This window comes from Portunus trituberculatus, chromosome 23, assembly GCF_017591435.1.
Source record: "Portunus trituberculatus isolate SZX2019 chromosome 23, ASM1759143v1, whole genome shotgun sequence".
Lineage (NCBI taxonomy): Eukaryota > Metazoa > Arthropoda > Malacostraca > Decapoda > Portunidae > Portunus > Portunus trituberculatus.
In genome coordinates, this window is record NC_059277.1 from 16,006,774 (window position 1) to 16,015,490 (window position 8,717).

The 8,717-nt window shown below is 38.8% G+C and overlaps 1 long non-coding RNA gene across 2 annotated transcripts in view; it reads right to left on the reverse strand.

Moving 5' to 3' along the window:
• Positions 1-7,889, reverse strand: part of LOC123507959 — a 38,184-nt gene extending 30,295 nt beyond the window's left edge. Inside the window, exon 1 of one of the 2 annotated variants that reach the window (XR_006675841.1) lies at positions 7,025-7,868. This is a non-coding gene — a long non-coding RNA (uncharacterized LOC123507959). Of the gene's footprint in view, positions 1-7,024 lie in introns of both variants that reach the window. The other variant, XR_006675840.1, reaches the window with a different exon arrangement.
• Positions 7,890-8,717: the final 828 nt, after the last annotated feature.

Below are 8,717 nucleotides of genomic sequence, written 5' to 3' on the forward strand. Positions count from 1 at the left end.
TGAGTGAAAGGCAGTTTGGTTTCAGAAAAGGAAGATCGTGTGTATCCAATTTATTAAGTCTTTATTCAAGAGTGACTGACATACTGCAACATAGAGAGGGATGGGTGGATGCTATCTACCTGGACTTGAGAAAGGCCTTTGATAAAGTACCACACAATAGACTGATGTGGAAACTAAAGATGACTGGAGGAGTAAATCATAAACTAGCAAAATGGATGGAAAATTACTTATGGGAAGAGCAATGAGAACAGTGGTGAGAGGAAAGAAGTCCGAGTGGAAGAAGGTAACCAATGGAGTTTCACAAGGGTCAGTGCTGGGTCCCATCATGTTTTTGATTTATGTTAATGATATGCCAGTAGGAATTGACAGTTATATGAACATGTTTGCGGACGATACTAAAATTATGAGGAGAGTAAAGAATGTGGAAGATTGTAACAAGTTACAGGAAGATCTTGATAAAATATATGAGTGGAGTAAAGAGTGGCAGATGGAATTTAATATAAACAAGACCCATGTTATGAAAATGGGAAGAAGTAGATACAGACCAAACTGGGATTACAGACTGGGTGATGAGAAAATTAAAGAGACCAATGAGGAGAAAGACTTAGGAGTAACCGTGCAAAACACTTTGTCACCGGAGAAACACATTAACAAGATTTTTTGGAAAACATACAACATGCTTCAAAATATTGGCCTTGCATTCCACTACCTAGATGAAGGAATGATGAAGAAGATATTATGCACCTTAATAAGACCCCAGTTAGAATATGCAGCATGTGTCTGGTCACCGCATATGAAGAAAAATGTGAAGAAGGTAGAAAGGGTACAAAGGCTGGCAACAAGGATGGTACCAGGACTCAGGGAGTTAGACTATGAGGAAAGACTGAGGAAGCTGGGGCTGACCACATTAAAAGAGAGAACAAAAAGAGACATGATAACTATGTATAAATTGGTGAACAAGATTGACATACTGGATAGAGAGTTGATAAAGGTGACCACAAGTAATTATCTTCAAGGACATGGAAAAAAGCTAATAAAGGACATCTGTCTAAATGACGTGAGAAAATACAGTTTCCCGCATTGTAGCATTGATAAGTGGAATAAACTGAGCAGTCATGTCGTTCACGCGGTGTGTGTCAATCAGATGAAAGAGAGATATGACAGGAATGGACAAGGAGACAGGACACAGAGAGCTTAGCACGGGCCCTGTAATACACAAATAGGTAAACACACACACACACACACACACATTAAGGCAAACATTGTAGGTAAATTCCTAAAACAATGTATATGTATGTGTGCATTTTTTGTTTTGTTCATGTAGGTTCATCATGTGTGTGTCTCTATTCATTGCCAATAAATTATCTTTTTATTATATATTTGTTTCAAATAAAATATGTCCTGTACATGTGAAAAATATAGAACTGTCCCAGAAGGCAAAAGAAATAATCCAAGGAGAAAAGATAAATACATATATATGTGTGCATATGTACAATATCTATATCAAAACATGATCCATACATGAGTAGTATTACATCTTTTTGTTTACATGTTGGTAAAATATAGATCACAGAATAAAGTGTTGCTGATTAAATGTCTGATTAGTGCATCACTAAACAAATAAATGAGGTGAAATGAGAAAGAGAATGGGTGTTGACTATTAGTAAGGTAGTTATGAGAAGAATACTATTACATTTTGTGTTTTCATGATGTTTAAATCTAAATCACATCATATTCTTAGCTGGGGGGAAACCTATTTCTGTATAATGAGTCCAGTGGTGCGCGCGCATATACTTGCTAGTTCTGTAGTGGTGCTCCGCTTTTTCACGCATATTATTGCATGAAAATAGGCTCTCACTGACTTCTCTGTGAGCACAGTGGTGTATGAATGTGCTGTGATGAAAAAAACAGGAACATTTATGGGGAGTATTGCCGTTAGATAGAAAATAAGTGAAAAGGAGTGGAAGACTCCAAGATGGCGGAGAAATATGCCATTTCAGCGTTATTACCTTCGTCCTGTTATAAGTGTAGCTCTGATTCTGGAGACATAACAAAGTTCATTAAGTGTTGTTTGTGTAACGGTGGGCTCATACGAAATGTGTGAATTTTTTTTTTTTTTTTTTTTTTTTACATTACAAGGGCACTGGCCAAGGGAAAACAAAGTGTGGGAAAAAAAAAAAATCACGCTGGTTGCCAGGCCCTGTTAAGAGGAAAGTAGGAGAAAGAGAAAAAACAAAAAAATCTAAAAGGAGGGTCCAGTTAACGTAAGAGGTGTCTTGACACTCCTCTTTTGAAAGAGTTTAAGTCATAGGCAGGTGGAAATACAGACACAGGTAGAAAGTTCCAGAGTTTACCAGTGTAGGGAATGAAGGAGTGAAGATACTGGTTAACTCTTGCATTAGGAAGATGGACAGAATAGGGATGAGAAGAAGTAGAGAGTCTTGTGCAGCGAGGCCGCAGGAGGGGGGAAGGCATGCAGTTAGCAAGTTCAGAAGAGCAGACAGCATGAAAACAGCGGTAGAAGACACATAAAGATGCAACATTGCGGCGGTGACTTAAATCTGAAAATATCCGCAACATGAGGTATCTGTGTGATGTTTGCTTCATTGAGGTGTCGTCTCTGAAGAAAGTGTTATGACTCATCAGGCATTGCAGTCTGGAAAACCTGAGTACTTGAGGAACTTACTGGAAACATTCCACCATGACACTACGATGGAGCTGAGACATGATGCAGACCCATACAGACTACATGAGCCAAGATATAACCTAGACATGGGATGCCGAGCATTTGCAAGATGCGCACCAAGGATTTACAATAAACTGCCGAGTGATATCAAAGGTTGTGCCAGGATCAATATCTTCAAAAAGAAATTGAAGACATATTTGTTCAAGGAAGCAGAGCCTTGAACAAACACCCCAAGTAACACGTAAATAATGCTGGTGTTATTTCCTCCCAGGCCTTCTTGTTGTTCTGTATACTGGGAGCCTGTCGTTTAGACACAACGACAGGTCTCCCTTCAATGAGAGAGAGGAGAGTCACTCTCTTGTTTTCAGCTAAAAAAAAAAAAAACACTAGCTAATGAGGAATCTTTTATCTCCTCAAGGCTCAAATTCCACGGGAGCGAGAACGTGCACATGTCGCACGCTACTCCAGTACCATAACAAAGCATTCGGCAAAGTACGTCTACTTATGTGTCTATTCATTCAAATAAATTAATTGAAGCATCATAGCATTTACTATAGTGGCTATTTTATATAAGGAAAAGCATATATATTGGCATATACAAAATGACAAGGACACCGATTTTCAATAACCGAAAGCTCTAGATGACAGTGTTACCAGATAAGCGAGTTTCAACGTTGGTTTTGATCTAGCATCACCGCAAGGTAGGGAAACATCGCGAGACAAGCATACGGCCGTTAGTATTTGTCTGACTAATTGTTGATTCCAAAGAATTTCCCACAAACTGTATGGATTCCCACAAAAAAATTCCACAAATTAAGAACAAAATTGGTCTCCCCACAAACAGTCCCACGTCAGGTCATTTCTCCCACAGATGTGGGAAAATCACACAAAGTGTGCAATGACATTGCACGATATGCACCACCACAACCTTTCTCTCTCTCTCTCTCTCTCTCTCTCTCTCTCTCTCTCTCTCTCTCTCTCTATGTTTCCTTCCCCGCCGCCGCCACTGGAGGAACAAACAGAAGGGAAATATTTATTGAGGTAATTTTCGAGTCACTACCATAGTATACACATCCGGGCAGTCAGTGCAGTCACCAACCTCTCAGCTGGCGCGGGGAAATTGTCAACTGTCGCTAGTGCTACCAATGTAACGAAAGAACTCTCTTTGAAAGATCACTTAGGTTTGTTGAGATACCTCAGGACTGGAATTTAGCTAATGTTACTCCAATATTTAAAAAAGGTAGGAAAGATGATGCGAATAATTATAGACCGATCAGTTTAACTAGTATAGTATGTAAGATACTAGAGAAAACCATTAAGGATAGTATTTGGAAGCATTTAAATGAGAATAGATTAATTAGAGATACCTAACATGGCTTTAGATCATGGAGGTCCCGTCTTACAAATTTGCTCGATATCTTAGAATATATTACCAAGGAGTTAGATTATGGAAATAGCATAGATGTTATATATCTAGATTTTAGCAAGGCGTTTGATAAGGTACCGCATAGGAGGCTAGTGTACAAATTGAGACTACTTGGGATAGGGGGTAGGTTAGTTGATTTGATTAGTGAATGGCTTTCTGATAGGAAACAGAGAGTAGTATTAAATGGGGCAATGTCTGAGTGGAAGGAAGTGGTTAGTGGGGTACCCCAAGGATCAGTGCCAGGACCTCTTCTTTTCTTGGTGTACATTAACGATTTAGATATAGGAATTAGTAGCAAAATATCAAAGTTTGCAGATGATACTAAGATAGCATGTGCAGTACAGGGTGAAAAGGACAATTACAGAATACAATGAGACCTGGACAGGCTGATAGCATGGGCAGAGAGGTGGCAAATGGAGTTTAATTCTAAAAAGTGTCAGGTTATGCATTTAGGTAAAGACAACACAAACTTTAGCTATGAGATGGAGGGATGTTGGCTAGAGGCAGTAGAGGAAGGAAAGGATTTAGGAGTAGTGATAGACAAGACTATGAAATTTTCAAAGCAATGTTTAGAAGCAAGAAATAGGGCAAATAGGATCCTGGGTTTTATAAATAGAAATGTTAGTTATAAAAGTAAGGAAGTGGTGCATAGCTTATATAATTCCTATGTTAGGCCCCATTTAGAGTATTGCATACAGGCCTGGTCACCCCATTATAGGCAGGATATCAACATGTTAGAAGCAGTTCAGAGAAGAGCAACTAGGATGATACCAGCATTAAAGTGCCTGGAGTATATAGATTAAAGGAATTAAACATGTTTTCATTTGAGAGGAGATGTATAAGAGGGGATATGATAGAGTTATTTAAAATGTTCTCAGATACAAACTACATAGATGTGAGATCTTTCTTTACCTTAAAGGAGGGAAATAGGACAAGAAATCATGACAGGAAGATTAGAAAGCAAGGCTGCAGGTTAGATATAAGAAAATATTTCTTTAGTCATAGGGTGGTTGACTTCTGGAATGCATTGCCAGAGAGGGTTGTAAATAGCACTAGTTTGACAATGTTTAAAAACAGATTAGATAAGCACTTAAATTTATTAGATTTATAATTATGTATAGCGCTGCATGATAGTTTTTATAAGAAATTTACCATAGTTAAACAAGACATGATCCCCATGTATGGGGATCACAGATTGTAGAGAATTTCGCTGCAGGACTTAGCCCTGTTAATGGGCCAAATATTTAGAATTAGTATATAATGTATTGTGTACTTGTAAGTATATCTTTAAGTACTGATTACGAGGTCGCTGTGCGACTGATACAGGATAACCTAGATGGGCCCTGGTGGCCCTTTGTTATCCTATTATTTATGTTATTTTAACCTCCCCCTTTGAAATGTAAAGGAAATATGGAAAAAGAATGGCACATCCTTTCTAATCATTGAAACAACCATGCAAGGTGATAGTGTACTTACTATTCAACATGTCTTGATGTTTTTAATGTGGGAACGGCGTTTGTAAGACCATAGTAATTGAATGAATATTCCAGTGCCTGCAGAATTTAAGTCTACAATGATCTGTCATGTATGAAGATATACAAGTTAGGTTAAGTTAGGTGGACGGTTAAATTAGGGTAGGATAGATTAGGGGTGTCCGGGCGGTACAGCCCTCAGGTAAGCAGGTTGTGTTAGGTTAGGTTAATTTCAGCGAAAATTATCCATGCTTTTTTACATTTTCCAAGTTTCTCCGTACAAACGGCTGGTTTTTGTCCTTGGATTTTTTTTTTTTTTTTTCGGATCGCCATATCTCGCCTCTTTTGGCTCCCCCCCCCGATTCAAATTCAAATACTTTATTGATATAAAAATCAAAGGGGGCAGCCAGCATGCTGGAATGCCCACCCAGCTGACCTTGAGAGGCCTTACAAAGGTAGTAACACATAGATATAATATTACTAAATATAGATATGTACATATAGTAAATTACACCCTAGGTGCAAAGTGTTTGTACTTTTTTAAGATGCTGTGCACAATATTATTTATCAGGTGACAGGCTTCCAAAGTTGCGTCACTGATCTGAAGATCCCGGAACTCCTCAGTTCTCGGACAAAAACATAGATAGTGTTGCAGAGTGTGAGAGTTATCTTGACCACATAATTTGCAGGGTATGCCATCTTGACTGGTGGCATACTCCCAACAATATTTGTACCCTAACCGTAGTCTCATGATGACAGTGTCCACTCTAGGAGATGTTTTCCCATAGCAAGTATTGGTGTTGTTAAATACAGTTGCATAGTGTCTCACACTCTCACTTCCACTATCAATGAGTTTGCCAATAATTTCAGTCTCATTGTCCCCGCCTAGGCGCCTACTCATCAAGACACCCTTGATTCTACTAAGACTCATAGTGGCTTCCGAATCTATGGAAGTCTTATTTAGTGCCTCCTTTGTAAGCTTGTCAGCTGTTTCATTGAGGCAAATACCAACATGAGATGGTATCCACATAAATTGCACAATGTGCCCAGCATCTTGCTGGGGCAGGTCAGGGGGTGGGATGGAGGAAAAGGGGGAGGTCCTATTCTGTACTTTTAACGAAAATATTAAGAGAGAGAGAGGGGGGGAGGGTGAATTCTAATACACACACACCACACGTCCTAACAGTGAAATAAAAAAAATTCTTTCGCTACATTGGTAACAGTGTGTATCTGGCTGAGACCTGGCGACCGCTGGCAACTCCAACTCGCGCAGCTGAGAGGTAGGTGACGGAATGTCTATAGACTTCAGCGTTTCTCAACCTTTTTACCCTTGCGTAACCCTTAAAATAAATTATGTCTCAAGAAACCCCTGCGCAAAAATATTCCTGAATTCTGGGAAAAAAAATTTACTGAATATTATAGGCGAATGAGGGACGGTACCTGTACACTCAGGAACCACAGAGACGATTGTGTAGACTGTGTATGCGTCTTGTACTGAATGAGTCACTTGGACTTGATAGATTAATCAGACGTACAGCTAGGCGCCATACATACATCACTAAATATATTACCAATGATTATATATTTTTTTATAATAAATTAGATATGATGATGTCTATGTTATAATATTAAAATAACCAATAATATATTTTCCGTGTTTAGTTATATTACATATATGAAAATAAATTAAAATTCAAAAGTGCATTAGCTTATCTCATTTGTTCTTGCGGAACCCTTAGGGACCTTTTGTGGAACCTTAGGGTTCCGGGGAACCTAGGTTGAGGAACTCTGCTGCCCGTATTTATAAAACTTTCGTTAGCGAGACATAAGTCATGACATTAGCGATCGTAGCTATGATTGATTGATACATTTATTATTGAATTAATAAATAATTACAACAAAGGAGGAGGATTGGCCTTGCCACCCACCCCCTGGGCCAAGTTAAAGTATCAAAAATCTAACACTGGACAGTACACACAAGAGTACATTAATATTTCAATAAATAAATACACATATTGCACACCTTTTTGCCTAAACATTCTACAGTGTTGGGGCAAACTGAGGATATTCCCTGAGTATATCCCTGAGAGTGGCTGAGTCTAAGAGATGGTCAATGAGGCTGTGTCATGCTGACCTTGTGGACTAAATTTAGCAATGAGAGGGCTTTCTATGATATAGTGACGTAGAGTCTGTCCCCTTGGTGCAGCGCACAGCACACACCAGGAGAAGCAATGACTTCACTAAAGTATTTGTAGCCTAATCTGAGCCTCATTGCCACCCTGTCATGTGATGCAGTGTGTCTCCCGTAGGTGTAAGCACAGCTCTGGGAGACACGTGCATAGTGAAGACTAGTGCTACTGCCCCTATGGCAACAAAACCTCCAACTGCGACATAGGTGGCAAAGGCTTGATAACCCCTCATCATTACCTTGACTTTGCGGAGGAATGCCAACCGCAACATAGTGGTGAAACTTATGGACTGAAACTAATCCAGTTACGATGATTTGAACAAATTGATATGTCTGAGGCATTTATTGTATTAATAAAATTAATAACATGAAATTTAGGTATGTTTGAAGGCGAACATAATAATAGTGTCTCTATCCACTGACTCCACTTCACCCGATGTAAACAAACAGCATAATATGACCCACGCACGTGTAGTCGCATATACTGCTACTTCGTTTTGTTGTTGGTTGTTACTGACATGATGGATGTAGCTACCACACCCACCACAGATGAGGAAACGAAGCAGCAACTGTTGTGTCAGCAAGCATTGTTAACTTCAACTTAACAACCTTAAGTGACCCAACTTTTCCTAAACTAACAATGTCACTTAAGATACATTAATTTGAAGAATAATTTCCAATGAACTAACTTATCCTAAACTAACATTGTCACTTAAGATACATTGATTTGAAGAAGAATTTCCAGTGTTGATATTCAAGTATGGAAGGTGTGTCTAGAGATAGAAATATTCACAATGATAAGGTGTAACAATCTGTAATGGCACTTGTAATGTGCACTTATAAAACTGGCTTTTCTTGCACAAGCCTATTTAACATACTTAAAAGAGATATTTAGGCAAGCACAATAAGGGAGCAGTGTAATTAATAAACTAAGCCTGCAAGGCA